The sequence below is a fragment of the Peromyscus leucopus genome, chromosome 8a, assembly GCF_004664715.2.
Source record: "Peromyscus leucopus breed LL Stock chromosome 8a, UCI_PerLeu_2.1, whole genome shotgun sequence".
Lineage (NCBI taxonomy): Eukaryota > Metazoa > Chordata > Mammalia > Rodentia > Cricetidae > Peromyscus > Peromyscus leucopus.
This window is the reverse complement of record NC_051085.1, coordinates 48,891,203-48,907,026: the sequence shown is the minus strand read 5'-3', so window position 1 is coordinate 48,907,026 and position 15,824 is coordinate 48,891,203.

Sequence of the window (15,824 nt, the reverse complement as noted above, 5' to 3'; positions counted from 1 at the left end):
GTAGTTGAGGTTACAGGTGGGGCACAGCCCAATCCTTGAGAAACAGAGATTTATCACAAACAGGAATGAACCTAGTTTGTCTTCATTAGATGAAGCCTTTATCTAAGATGGAGGCAGGCTGGTTCATCATCTGCCAGTCCAGTCTTAGAAGCAAGTCAGCCAGCTCCATCCACACTAAAGGGAAAGAAACTAAGATTCAACTTTCAAGAGAAACCAGCAGGGTGGGTGTGGAAAGGAAAGAAAAGGAGACCAGGGCTGAGGCCCAGGATGCCTCAACACTCACCTCTCCAATGTCTCTGAGTTGGTGGCCTAAGTTGGGCAAACTCGCGGGATAGTGAAGAGGCAGGAACTTGTATCTGCGTTGTTCTGATGTGAAGGACACAGGGAGGCTTCAGCATGAACTCTCTGGGTCTCTGCCCTTAAATGATGGTTCTGGTCATGCAATCAACTGTTTATTCATTTGTTCAAGGGGTGTTTGGTGGGCATCTGTCTACCAGGCACTATTCTGAGTACTTGTGATAAGGAGAAGAATCCTGTTCTTACAGCACTTATCTTGTAGTGTAGAGAAATGATAAGCATAGTAAATCATTTAGCATGTCAGAAATTGCTATATGCTTTGCAGCAGGAAAGGAAGTTGGGTAAGTGGAACCGGCAGTTGCCGCCAAAGGGGGATCTGCTGCGATCTTTAGCAGAACCGACATCAAGGGCAGAGGCCCAAAGTGTGGGGTGTGTCTGGAATGTTGTGGGAGCAGCCAACAACTAGTGGGTCAGAGAGAGAGAAAACAAGGGCCAAAAGGTGGGAGATGAGGTCAGCAGGGACCAGATGTCGGAGCAAACCAGGCCTCCTTCCGCCTGTCCGTTTTGTTGAGTGAGCCAGGAAGCCACCGAGAAGGATACAGAGACAAGTCACTCTGGCTGGGCATGGCTGCAAAATGGTCCAGGGCTTAAGGGAGACGCCATGGGTGGAGAGGAGAATTGTGGGATGACAAATTCAGGACCGCAACCTGGGAAACTGCTGCTGGAGATGGCAGCCTGTTCCAGGATTCTGAGGAACCAGATCTCGGAGGGATGGCTACCTGCTGAAATAGTGGACTGTTGGAGAGAAGGGAACGTCAGGGAGGATGGAAATGGTCCAAGGAGCCAGAGGATAGACTGGCCTTCAACAGAGATGAGGACTGAGGTGAAGGATTCCGGAACTCTGAGATCAGCAGTTTGGCTTTGGATGTGTTGACCTGAGGTGATGTCAGGCTCCTGAAAGAAATGCCTCGCTATGTGCTGTCCCGTGTCAAGTGTAAGAAATGTCTCACTAGGAGCTGTCTGTCACGTGTCAAGTGGAAGAGTAGGCCAGTCATCAGCCTTGTTGAAGAATAAACTTGGGTTCATTTTAGGCCATCATCGAAAGTGAAAAATTAACATTAAGTTTAATTATTCAGTCTTAAGAAAATTTCCTTGATGTTGCTCTCTTGATGGAAAAGGGAATCTCCATCCACAGGAGGAGATTCTCTTGACTGGGCTGGTGAATATTGACAAGAGAGAGGAGTGATGGGCTTGAGATTGCTCATGCGATCATCGTGCTTCTCATCCGAGTGGTGTCCTCACAGTAACTACCTGGAAGCATGGGATGTATCTATCCATAGAGAATGTCAGCTGTGGGGATCTGTCTAGGACTTGGGGGTGCTGAGAAAGGAGGGGCCGGTTCCAGGAATCGGCTGAGGCCACCACCACTATTATTTTGTAGTGCTCCTTCAGCTGGCAAGCCCCAAGATTGGAAAACGAGAAGACGGTTAAGGAAGCAGATTAGAGCTCAGAGGGATGGAGATTAGGAACAAGAGCCTGGGCTTGTGAGGCCATGGCAGTACCCTGCTTCTGAAGCCTACACATGGAATCCCTAGAGTGTGACCCTGTGTTCCACACCAGGGTGGCCAGCCCATGTCACACAGAATGACCTGGAACAAACCATCCATCCTGGAACACAGTAGATTACAGAAATAAGCAATAAGCATTTGTGTCTTGCCAGCACCCATCTCTGGAAATGACAGCCACACACAGCTCAACAGTGTCTCCCATTCTCCAGGGTCAGCGGGACACCTATGGGATACATTTTAGGATTTAGCCTTTTGTTTGGGAACTGTTTCTAAAATTTGGTTTTGGTTTTGGGTTTTGGTCCTGAGGATAGAACACACACTGGGCCTTGTACATACTACACAGGTGTTCTATCACTGAACCACCCCCAACCCGTGTTTCTAGGGGTAGATGTGCAAGAAGTGCCAAGTCCCTTGGATTTCCCCCTATAGACAATCACGTTGTATTTCCCATGTGTCCGCTGACTCAAAGTCAAGAGGCTGAGAAGGATGCTGTGTCCACTAGAATCAAGAGTGTAGCTATGTAGTCCTACTACAGAGGACTATCAACTGAGACCAGCAATTACACTGAGCACAACTGCTATTATGATCATTGGCTTTTAAGGAGGACATTAGGAGAGGGTAGAAGACTTGTCTGGATCTACCAATGTCGAGTGGAGAGGCTGAGAGATTCAAACCCAAGCCAACAGGCCTCAGAATCCAGGTTCTCATATAGAGTTATGGACAGGGTCTAGTCAAGAGCCCATGTGATCCAGAGAAGAAACATTACAAGTTAGAGAAAGATCACACAAAGGCCAGAGAGAAGAGAGGCTAGAGCCAGCCTTAGACAAATACCCGGGTTCTATCTTCTTCCGTCTCTAGAAATCCCGTTAGCCGCAAGCCATAGGGCATACTTGCTCTTCTCAAGAAGAGTCATAACAGAAAATGTTATATCCCCCAATGGAGAAGTTATTCCCCAAACCTTTGCCAAAATTTCATAGGTTATCAAAATTTTTGCCTTTTTCTCTCTATAATAATAAATGTCTGTGTTTTCAAATGATGTGCCCCAAGGAATGCAAAAACCATAGCCTTTATACACACAAATAGGTTTTAAATACACTGTATCATTTTTCCATTGAGAGTTTTTTGTTGGAAGATTTTTCTGTAATAAGCATGTTTAAACATATTTTGAGGTAGATTTTTCAAATTTATGGAACCGTAAAGATTTTTTTCATTTTATAAAGATTTTGCTTTGATTTTGAAAATTTTTTTGTCAGAACCTAAAAGTCTATACCATTTGCATATCTACAACAGGAATCAATTTTAATTACTCCAGACAGTAATCAATTTTGCATGCAATGGATAATAGTAAAAATCAATATAATTTGTTTTCATATTTTGAATAACAGTGCATTGTGCAACTGCTCGTAAGTGAGATGATGTGTCTGATTAAGATTAATGAAAAAGTGACTCCTATTTAAGGTTTTTAACCTCTAAGTTTCAAAATAAAATTTACAAACCCATAGTGATTTGAGCAATATTTCTAAAAACGTCCGTGAAATCCAAGCAACTATCTTCTCCCAATCTGTTTCTTATTCCTGACCAAATCAAATCCAAAATAGACTGAAGGACTGTGAAACGACAACTCAAAGAAAAGACCATTACAGGAAACTCGGCAGTCACATTTGAATCCAAGAATAGACGGCGTTTCAGTTTCCGCAGAGATGACATGGCGCCCTCCCTTTCACGGAAACACAAAGGGCTGTCGTGTACCCGCTTCACTGCTGTTACTCCATCCTGACACACTGCACAGCTTCCACCCCATTTTTATTCAGCTGCAAATAATTGCAAGATTTCATATTGCCTATAAATCCTTTAAATACAACTGTGACGGGCTGGTGTGGGGCTTGGTGGGTAAGGGGGCTTCCTTCCAAGACTGAAGGCCTGCGTGTCATTCCTGGAACCCAAAATAGAGGGAGAGAGTGGACTCCCAAAAGTTGTCTTCTGACCCCGATATATAGCCCACACTGGTGTACACTCTCTCTCCTACACACACACACACACACACACACACACACACACACACTCACACACACACACACACTCACACACACTCACTCACTCACACACACTCACACACACTCACACACTCACACTCACTCACACACACACTCACTCACACACACTCACACTCACACTCACACACACTCACTCACACACACTCAAACTCACACACTCACACTCACACACACACTCACACACACACACACTCACACACACTCACACACACATACACACACACACTCACCCATACCCATACACACTCACACACACACACACTCACCCATACCCATACACACTCATATACCCAAACACGCAGAGAAAGATTAAATACACAAATATGTTTCCAAAAAATTAAAATACAGTCATTACCAACTAAGAATCAACAGTGCTTGAATCCATCATTTAACGAAAACATAGGCAAGGAAAATTGAAATACATTCAAAAACAAAAAGTATAGAAAGCCTAAAAGGAAATTTAGAATTAGGAAATAAATGTAAAAAGAAACTTAAGATTATGAAATGTGAAATTAAGAATGTGGATAGCAGCCAGGTGGTAGTGGTGCATGCCTTTAATCCCAGCACTTGGGAGGCAGAGGCAGGTGGATCTCTGTGAGTTCGAAGGCCAGCCTGGTCTACCAAGTGAGTCCCAGGAAAGACTCCAAAGGTACACAGAGAAACCCTGTCTCGAAAAACCAAAAAAAAAAAAAAAAGAAGAATGTGGATAGCATATTCTTCTATCAATCAATCAATAAAAGATTTCATTTGAAATAGTAATATATTCAAGGAAACAATTCAAGACCTTTATAAAAAGCCTGTTGACCTGAGTATGAGCCCATGAACCCACATAGAAGTAGGAGAGAATCAACTCCACCAAGTTGTCCTCTGACCTCCACATGATGCCATAACCATGTACATCTCATACAATAAATAAAATGTGGAATAAAAATATTTTTAAAGGAGTCTTAATGAAATGTGAAACAGAAGATTTGAATAGGAGAGAGCTGGACCATGTTCACGGATTCAAGAAAGCTTAATTATGAAGCCATCTCTTCATGGGTTGCTGTAATTTCTATGCAGATCAAAATCCTCAGGTGACTTTTTAATCAAGCTGATTATTAAATTATTCAATGTGCTAAAATACCCAAGGGCAGTCTCTGAAGATGGACAGGTCCTGCCACGTCCACCTGCCACAACAAAAGGCAAACCACAGAAAGCATTATGACAGACATCTTCTGGTCCTAGCATTATGGGTGATGGCTGCTTTCCTTATAGTTTTGTTTTCTTAAGTCATTCTCTCTCCCAAAAAGGGGAACATATAAATATATGTGGTCAAATGAGGAGATGGAGAAAGAGAGACTAAGGGAAGATCCATTTTTTAACCACTTAGCCAGATTCTCAACCCGTGGGTCTTGACCCCTTCAGCAAACCTTTATCTCCAAAAAATATTTACTTTACACTTCATAACAGTAGCAAAATTACAGTTATAAAGTAGAACAAGAGTAATTTTTTTAGTTGGGGGTTGCCACCATATGAGGAACTGTATCAAAGAGTTGCAACATTAGGAAGGTTGAGAACCAACGACCCAGACACTCCCAACGCAACAATAGGAGATCCGCACACAGACACTGTGTAACTAACTCTATGACAGTCACCAAGGTGAACTTCCTGCAAACCGTCTGCTAATGTTCTACACCGCCTCAGACGATATTCCCACAGACAGAGAGATATGTATGTGGGTATGGAGATCTACAGTATCGGTAGATTTCAGTTTTATCGTTTTCACTGAAGTAAAATATTGCCATGGCTGGATTACAAGTCCAAATGAGACTCACTAAAAATTTTACCCTTTTTCATTTAAAATGTTTAATGTCAGAAATCCTTTGTAGGGGTTCTTTGTTTTCATGGTGTTGTGGATAGAGTCCTAGGTTTCCTGCGTGCCAGGTAAGCACCCCACAATTGAGCTACACCCCAGCACCTCAAATCCTGTGACAGTTAAGTACAGGTGGGAGATTTTTGTTTTCCAGCCTGTTCTAGGAACCAACAAGTTCCTTGCTAAAACTCCTTCGTTTAGCCTCTTTTCCATGGGAGATGAGACTTCCGGCCTGAGGTGCTGGACAGTGTCAGTTAATGATGGCACAGCAGAGTTTGGGGTGAGTGTGACCTCCAGAGGCAGTTCCCAAGCCTTTTGGGGAGGGATTTTTATTGCTGAGCTCTGTGAACTTGGATGCTTCTCCTTTGCCTATGACATGAGGTTACCTGATAGCCCTCACGAGAAACCAGTAAATGTTCAGTGGTAATGTGTCAAGTTGGTTTATTGCCCTTGACTATTGATTTAAAAACTGAAATGAATCCAGGCGTGTAGTAGCACATGCCATAATCACCGCACTTGGCAGGTGAAGGCCGGGGCAGCAGTGGGTCAAGGCTTCCTGTGCTGGGTGCATGGTGAGCTTTACGTGAGACCTTGTCTCAAAAATAATCAAGTTTTTAAAACTGGAATTGAGTGGATTTCAGAATAGTAAAGGGTGTGTTTCCAAATCCCTGTACACCTTCCACTTCTACATATTCCCGAGTTCCTGAGCTGCTTTTCACAAAGACACCAATTGTAAAAATGATGCAGACTGCCGGGACAGCCCAGGCCCTGGGAATAGGAGGGACCAGACATCAGGTCTGCGCCAAGGTCTCCCTTTAGTTCTCTCCGCTTCAGTCTGTGCTGTGTGTGCTGTGGATGTCACAATTGGAACAGTAGGGATGAGAGTTGTTGTAAAACAAACAAGAAAAAATATCCTTTAGACATTATCAGGACATTATCAGTGGACATTATCAGGAAGGAGGGGAGGAAAGGGGCCATCTGTTCCTCTAGACTTGGGGTAAGTTCTGCTGTCCTTTCTGTAGCAGGGAAAACCCCTGGGGACACTTCTGTCCACTCACTTTCCCCATTTGGTGAAATTGGCCCAGCACCAGCAAAAGACAGCCTCCAGCATGTGTACCAAGGTGACAGAGGCCTGGCGTGCAGGAGTGGGTGGAGGATGTGGGGAGGGTTTGGGGTAAAGGTTCCCGAAGGCTTGGTGTTAGAGAGTGTGCTAAAACAAACCCCTACCAGGTCTTGTTGGAACACTGTTCTTAGTGGCCCTGGGGTCAGTCTCTCTCCAGAGTTCGCGGACCTCCCGCAGCACACACATGCATCTCTGGAGATGAATTGAGTAGGCAGCTTCCCAGGACGAGGAGCCATGTGCTCCGCAGATCTCCCGAAGTCCTTCTGTGTGACTTTGCACTGTGGATCTGTGACAGAGCAAAGAGTTGGCTTACTAGCCTGTGTTGACTGCATCCCAGGCACAGCACAGAGCTTTTCCCATTATTGAAATCCTTGGGTTCTCATAGCAGCCTGACTTTGTAGTTTCAGCCTCAATTTGAAGATGGGAAAATGTGTGCATGAACTGGACTTGGTTCTCTCGATGTAGCTAATGAAAATAAAATTGCAAAACAACATTTAAGGCAGAAATCACAAAACCAGTTGGTACCAAGTAGCTGTAACTCAATTTTACCAAAGTATTCAAACTGAGAAAATCCTTCCCCACACTTTGTAGCCCTTATGCATACACAAAGGCATCATTAAATTCTAATAGTGCAAAAGTCCTACAAGAGATCTCATCCTTCAGTTGGCCAGAGATGATATTTCTTCAGTTTGGATCTGTTTGTTTTTATGAATGCTGAGTGCATTTATCTTTGGCCAAAGTAAGAGCCCCAGGTCACTGCACCTGGCAACATGGGGCATTGCCCAGCCCATGCAGGAGAGGAGCTGAAATACAGAAGGAAGAGGAGACAGCATCTTTGACCCCTGAGTCTGGTAGTCTCTTCAGTGACTTCCAGCTTCCCCCACGGTGGCTTTCCCATGGGCTTGCTCTACCTGCAGATTGATGGTAAGAGAAAATCAACGTAAATGAGAAGTAGAAGCAAAACCTTTTTAGGTTTTTAGGAACTAAAAAGCCCATTCCCTCCATCCCCTCTCCTTGCACAAGGCCACTGAGAAAATGCACCCGACCTTCTTTGTCCCAAATCTACCTGCTGACCAAGATCCTATCATTGGACCCCCCACCCCTCCGCCATGCTCTCCACTCCTAGGCACAGTTAGCTTCCGTGGGGACTCACTCATACCCAAGCCAGTTCACTCCCTTCATTGTCTACATTACCACACAGACCAGTTACTCTAAGGCTGCGCATCTCCTCACCTCACAGCCTTCCCTCCGAGCCTTCATCACGCCTCAGGTCAGTTAAACACCGAGACCCCACATCTTCTCTACGAAGCCCAGTAGCTGTGTATCGTGAGTCTGCCTGCCCTCTTCTCATTGTACATGCTAATACTGACTTTCCAGGGCTCGCTGAGTCTCAGTCCCAAGCACTGCCCATGCTGATTCCCCTTCCAGGAGTTGCATGGCTCCCTTACTCCTTTTGGTGAGACTCTACTTGCTCTTGGAGGGTTCACACGAGTATATCATTGCACTAAGATCCACCCCAGCTGCTGTGGGTACAGTGGTACTCCCCTCCAAGTCCCCATGGCCTCAGCCTCACTCTTTATAACTACATTATTCCACAGGTGCCTCCAGAATGAACTTGAGCTCTCTGGGATTCCCACAAGCAGGAGCTCCACCATGCTTCACTGAATAAATGAAACGGCGCTAGCCAACGGTAATGATCAGCGCCAATGAAATGGCCACTTCAGCCAGAGATTTCCAGATGGCTATACACAGCACCACCATGAGAACAAATTGGTGAGCTGCCAAGAAGTCTTAAACCACTAGACACCAGTTTCCTCCTTTAAAAATGCTGTGGTAACAGGAGTACCCCCACATCACAGTGGTCAGAAGGCTAAAAACGTCAACACTGGAAAATACACCTGACAGTCCAGGCATCGGAAATGCCTCCAAAAGACCAAGTTTTTAAAACCAAAGTGCCTAGATCTACGGAAAGATTTTATTATTCCTTTTTTATCCATTGATCTCTTACAAATCAAAATCCAATTTCATAAGTGCTTTCTTGTTTTAATGGAAGGGTCCCATTGCCCACTTCCTGGGAACAAGGAGACAACCTGTGCTTAGTTAGAAGATGGACAGTGAAGGAGGGGTGGGCCCTGAAATCAGAGGCCTGGAAACCCCATGACTTACCACGGAAACCATGACAGGACCTTCTTGTTGACACTCAACCTCTCTCTTCCTCCGCTAGGCCTCCCGAGCCCCTCGGGGTGGAAGGACAGAGGCCAGGTGCTGCGGGAAGCCCACGCCATGGTTTGACTTATACTCCCACCACCAACACCTCCCCCCACCCCGACTCTCTGAGGAGTGAGCTGTACCACAAGGGCCACGGAGGGCAGGGGAAGTACAGGCCTTGGCATCTTCTGACTGTCCTTTGAGTCCCCGATGAGCGTTATACCTAAGGCTGAGACGAGTCCCAGCAGTGACACTCACATCTCATCTGAGCATGGGAACAGTCTCACAGCTGCTTCCGAGAGCCAAAGACCCCAAAGCAGGTCCATTATCCCAGCAGCCACTTCCTTTAAGAAGTCACTGTTACTATCCTATTTCAAAGAGGTTCAAAATGTGCTCTAGTAGCTGTAGGCCTAAGGAAGCCTTTTTTTTTTTTTTAAGCAAAGGTAACTTTAAAATTTTTAATAAACTTTATTATTAAAATGTACAAATAAATTTTTAAAACTACACACTAAAGGTAACCAGACCCAGTCCATATAACTCAATGAACTTGTATACAATTATAGGCATTTAGAATAGAAATCTATGCAGTTTTATATTAAATTTTACACTTTCAGTTTCAAATATATTTTATGCACTTATCCACCATCAACAGCAATGACAAGAATGCATGACCTTGCCTAATGCTATGCATTCTCAGTCCACCCATTTTTCTCCAGATATTTTAACTTCGCTTTTCTTTGGAGTTGAGTAGTATTCATATGTGTATATCACATACATTTTATATTTTATAAAATACAAATATACCAATATATATATAATATACACCAATTTTTCATTATCCATTTATCTATTGATGGATAATTAGGTTGACTCCAGCTCCTTGCTATGGTGAATAAGGCACCAGTAAACAGGCATACAAGTATCTCTATGGTGGGTGTGGGGTTATCTGGATATATGCCCAGAGGTGGGATGGCTGGGTCATATGGCATTTTTTTCTTAGAGATCTCCAAACTGATCTCACAATGACTGTATTAATTCGCACTTCCACTATCAGTGAATCAGGGCTCCTCTCTCTCCACATCCTTTCCAACACTGACTGTCAGATTTCTTGATGGTAGCCATTCTGACTGGGATGAGGTGGTATCTCAATTTACATTTCCTGATAGTTGGGGATATTAAGCACTTTTAAAAAATTAGTCATTGGCCATTTGTGTTTCTTTCTTTTTTCTTTTATTCTTTCCTTTCTTTTCTCCTTTTTCTTCTTTTTTTGAGAGCCATCTATTCAGTCTATTTTCCTATTTGTTGGTTGGCAGTTTTACTTCTTTGGTATTTAATTTCTGCAATTCATTGCAAATTCTGGATATCCACCCCTTGTTTGCAGTGTGGCTGATAAAGTGTTTTTTCCCATTCTCTGGGCCATCTGTTAACACTGCTGCTTCTTTTATGGAACAGGAAGTGGCCATAGCTTTGCCATTTTATGCAAGGAAAGGCCTTGAAATGACCGTTACTGTACAGCATCCTGACTGGCTGGCAGCAAAACAATCTTGCTCACTCACCTTCAAACTTCTGGACATGACCTTCACACAGCTCTGCACCCTGACACCCCAGCAGCTTTGCTGACCAGTAAGGTTTGCCTGGGCAGACAGCATCTCATCTCACACAAGCAGAAGGCACACACTATTTCCCTCCATTCCCAGAGCAGTACACGGAGACTGCAAATTCTGTCACTGAACATGAGGTGCATGTGGAGGCAGGCTGGGAAAGAACGGATGCTTACTGTATCCCCAGGGCCGCGTGCTAGGCTAGCCCCAGTGTTCACTATGATGTATCCCCAGGGCCGTGTGCTAGGCTACGACGTGCTTAATCTAACAGAGAAGATGATATGTGCAGACTCTGCAACCAGCTAACACAATGAATTATTTGGAACATCATTCCAAGTCCTAAAGGGTCCAGTTATGAGTCTGGGGCACTGAGACTGGAAAAATCAGTACTAATTCAAAATTTCCACAATCTAAAATCCTCCAAAATCCAAAACTTTTTATGTAAGATGCCACAGTGAAAACCTGTACATCCCACCTTAGTTGGTAAGTTGGCAGCTGCTGTCTGCTTTTGGTAAATAAAGTATTATTGAAGCAAAGTCACATCTGTTTGTTGTCACACAGCCTATGGTTGAGTTGTGTGGTGTCATAAAGCCAAAAAATATTCACTGTGTGGTCCTTTACATAAAGTTGTTGGCTCCTAATCTCAGAAAACTCCAGAAAATTGACTAAACAAAAACCAGTCTGAGCCAACAGTAATAATCCTACATGTATAGGGTGGTGTGGGTGCAGGGGGATAGAACTGAGTCCTGGAACCTGTCTGTCCATGCCTACCTCAAAGGGTAATTCATCTAAAAGGTTCTAGTCCTCCCCCCCTCCCCCAAATCCAGTAAGAGTCCGAACTCTGCTCAATATAAACTTTATGTGAGCTGGTATGTAATCACTAACAGTAAATTGTAGTTTTTATTCAGGGCAACAGCCTTAACCATGAAAAAGGCAAAGGTCTAGTTCAGGAAGGCCATCACATCTGTAGTCAGGATGCCTCAGCTTCGTTCAGCTTTGATTTTTGAGCATTTAGAACAGTGGTTCTCACCCTTCCTAATGCTGTGACCCTTTAATACGGTTCCTCATGTTTTGGTGACTCCCAATCATAAAATTATTTTCATGGCTACTTCATAACTGTAATTTTGTTACTGTTACAAATCATAATATAAATATCTGATATGGAATCCCTGTGAACGGGTCATTCAACCCCCAAAGGAGTCGAAACCCATAGGTTGAGAATCACTGGTTTAGAGTGTCGTGATCTCCAAGGAAGCGGACTTGACGTAAGAACACCAGCTGAGTAGGGCCGGGATTCACTACGGCCCATGTAAATGTGCAGAGTCTGAAACAAGGTCTTCCTGTCTTGGGGAGAGCTGCCTGGGAAGCTTGGATGATAGCAGACACTTTGTAAGGACCCATCATGTGCTGCCTCCTAGCACAACACTCCAACACATAGTAGGTGTTCATCAAATGCTGACTGAACAGAGGAAGGTGGACCGATCTTAGCAGAACTTTAGGGGCTGCCTGGAGGATTCTGCTACTGCTGTTGGAGCTTTGCTGGCCAAATCCCAGAAGCGACATCGCCAAAAGTCTGTGGCTGGTAATAGACCAGGAGCTGGACACTCCGTTCCCTACAATGTGACTACTTAACTACTATGTTGTATGGCCTGGCACACAGTTCTGTGTCAATACTGCAAATAGATATTTTCCTGTCTTAAAAATAGTTTGAGCCCTTCAAAGCATTACAGATATACTCACAAAGTAATTCTAATAATTAATACCAACTTTTGTTTTGTCTGACCTGGAAGATAAGAATCATTTTGTTCACATTTTCTTCATTGGATTCATTTATTTCTTGGTAAAAAGAAAGGGTGGGAAAAAAAGATATAAAACCAAAACTCAGCAGGGTGATGGTGGCGCACGCCTTTAGTCCCAGCACTCAGGAGGCAGAGGCAGGTGAATCTTTGAGTTCCAGGCCAGCCTGGTCTACAGAGCAAGTTCCAGGACAGCCAGGGCTACACGGAGAAACTCTGTCTCAACACAAAACAAAACCCTCACACATAATGGTATGGCTTGTGCTACTCCACACCTAAAAATAAAACCAAAATTGCTCTTCTCCAAGTCGTGAGGCATTTCTGGAGAACACAGAAGACAGGAATGGCACTCAGTCCATCCATTTCTCTCCAGAACTTTTAATTTTGCTTTTGTTTAGAGCTAAGTAATATTAATATGTGTGTATCACATACATTTCATATTTTATAAAATATAAATATACCAATGTATATTATATATATATATATATATATTATATATATATACCAATTTTTCATTATCCATTTTTCTGCTGATGGCCAATTAGGTTGACTCCAGCTCTTGCTATGGTGAATAAGGCACCAGCAAACAGGCATACAAGTATCTCTTTGGTGGCTGTGGGGTTTTCTGGATATATGCCCAGAGGTGGGATGGCTGGGTCATATGGCATTTTTTTCTTAGAGATCTCCAAACTGATCTCACAATGACTGTATTAATTCGCACCTCCACTATCAGTGAATCAGGGTTCCTCTCTCTCCACATCCTTTCCAACACTGACTGTCAGATTTCTTGATGGTAGCCATTCTGACTGGGATGAGGTGGTATCTCAAAGTAGTTTTAATTTACATTTCCTGATAGTTGGGGATATTAAGCACTTTAAAAAAATAGTTATTGGCCATTTGTGTTTCTTTCTTTTTTCTTTTATTCTTTCCTTTCTTTTCTCCTTTTTCTTCTTTTTTTTTTTTGAGAGCCATCTATTCAGTCTATTTTCCTATTTGTTGGTTGGCAGTTTTACTTCTTTGGTATTTAATTTCTGCAATTCATTGCAAATTCTGGATATCCACCCCTTGTTTGCAGTGTGGCTGGTAAAGATTTTTTTTACCCATTCTCTGGGCTGTCTGTTAATGCTCCTTAGCCTATGCTTTTCAGGGAAATCCGGGTCGTCCTCTGCTTGGTTTAGGTTGGACATGGTTCATCTAAAGATCATACACATACACAGTAATTGGGTCAAAAATCGATATGTAACTCCATTCTGACCAATGAAATGCCATGAAAGGTCCCCTTTAAATTTGTGTGTGCACTTGTACATATCCAAGATGCTGGATTTCCAGGAGCTAGAGTTACAGGTAGTTGGGAGCTGCCCCATATGGATGCTGAGAGCCAAACCCGGGTCCTCTGGAAGAGCAGCAAATGCTGTTAACTGTTGAGCCATCTCTCCAGCCCCCAAGGAAGGGATTCTCAAAGTGTTCGAGGACTACCAAATCTCTCTGTGGGAATATTCCCATAAGAAACAGCATGGATAACTGTAGCAGGAATCTTAAAGAGTCTTATTAATAAAATCAAACCTGGGCTAAGTATTGGGGTGAACACTGGAAGATCAGAGAGACAAAACAAGCCACAGCTAGCCTCACCTCGCTGGATCCTCAGCTGGTCTTGTTTCCTCAGACTGAGGCCTCTGAGTCCTCATCCAGAATGAATCTCAGCTGAACTGTGCTACTTCAAAGCCTGAAAGCTTAACCAGCCGAATGCTTAACCAGCCACATGCTTAACCAGCCAAATGCTTCTAGTTTCTGGTCCTCATGCCTTATATATCTTTCTGCTTTCTACCACCACTCCCTGGGATTAAAGGCTCACTTTCTGTGATTAAAGGCGTGAGTCACCATGCTTGGCTGTATCCTTGAACACATGGATTTCTGCCTCTGGAATGCTAGAATTAAAGGTGTGTGCTACCACTGCCTATCCTCTATGTTTAATATTGTGGCTTTTCTGTTCTCTGACCCCAGATAAGTTTATTAGGATACACAATATTTTGGGGAACACAATACCACCACAGATAACTTCCCAGGGTAACACTACTGGCAGGCTGCTCATCTACAGGAAATGAGCTGAGAACATCATCATGATTCTTACAATCCTGGCATTGGGCAGTGTCAAATGCTGGAGCAAACACAATGCTCCCCACCCATGTTTTCATCTCATTGTCAAAACTGAGTGGCTGGATGGTAAATATGTGGTCTCCAGGAAAATGGAAGCTGGCATAGGCAGCCTGGGAGCCATGTGCCGTATGGGACCCGCAAACCACAATGCCAGCGGAAAGACTCGCTGCCGACTGTGGAAAATGTTGGCATTATTTACTTGTGAGCCTCTTGACCATGAGGCCATTGCTTCTGTGGCTCAGGCTCACCCGATTTGTGCTCTCAGTACCGCTCTTCGTCCCATGGTTTCCTTATTTCCCACAAGTCAGGCTGGCTGACAGTTAAGTTTAAGATTATGAATGAAAACTAAATAAGAATTGTTTAAAAGTAAATAAAATGCATGGGTTTCTTTAAATGTTTGTTAACTGGCATGGACAGGACCAGAAGATCGCTTAAAATCAGGATAGAGTAGACTGACATAAGAGACAACCATATAAAAACCTCTCCAGGGGCTGGAGAAGTGGCTGGGTGGTTAAGAATGGGTACTGGGGGCTGGAGAGATGGCTCAGCAGTTAAGAATATTGGTTGTTCTTCCAGAGGACCTGGGTTCAATTCCCAGAACCCACATGGTGGCTCATACCCATCTGTATTTCAGTCCCAAGAGATCTAACATCCTCTTTTGGCTTCTACTGGTACCAGGCATGCACACGATACACAAACATACATTCAGGCAAAACTCTCATACACATAAAAATAAATAAATCTCTTTTTAAAGAATGAGTACTACTTTGGCCAAGGACTGGAGTTCAGTTTCCAGCAGCTTACAGCCACCTGTAGCTCCGACTCTGCTACAAGATTTCTTAGAAAAACAAGGTCGAGTGAGAAAATAAAAGAGAATGTGTGTTCCCACATTATAATTAGAGGTCAAAGACATTGTTGAAATGACATAAAAAGTTTGATCAGTGCCACATGAGTCAGAAAAGGAAAAGAAAGAAAGCCAAGTGAAGATTTGCTGATGAGAGGCAGAGATCACACAGGCTGATCCACAGGGAGAACATGATCTCTGCACAGATCACACAGAATGATCCACAGAGAGAGCACGATCTCTACACAGATCTCACAGAATGATCCACAGGGAGAACATGATCTCTGCACAGATCACACAGGATGATCCATGAGGAGAACATGA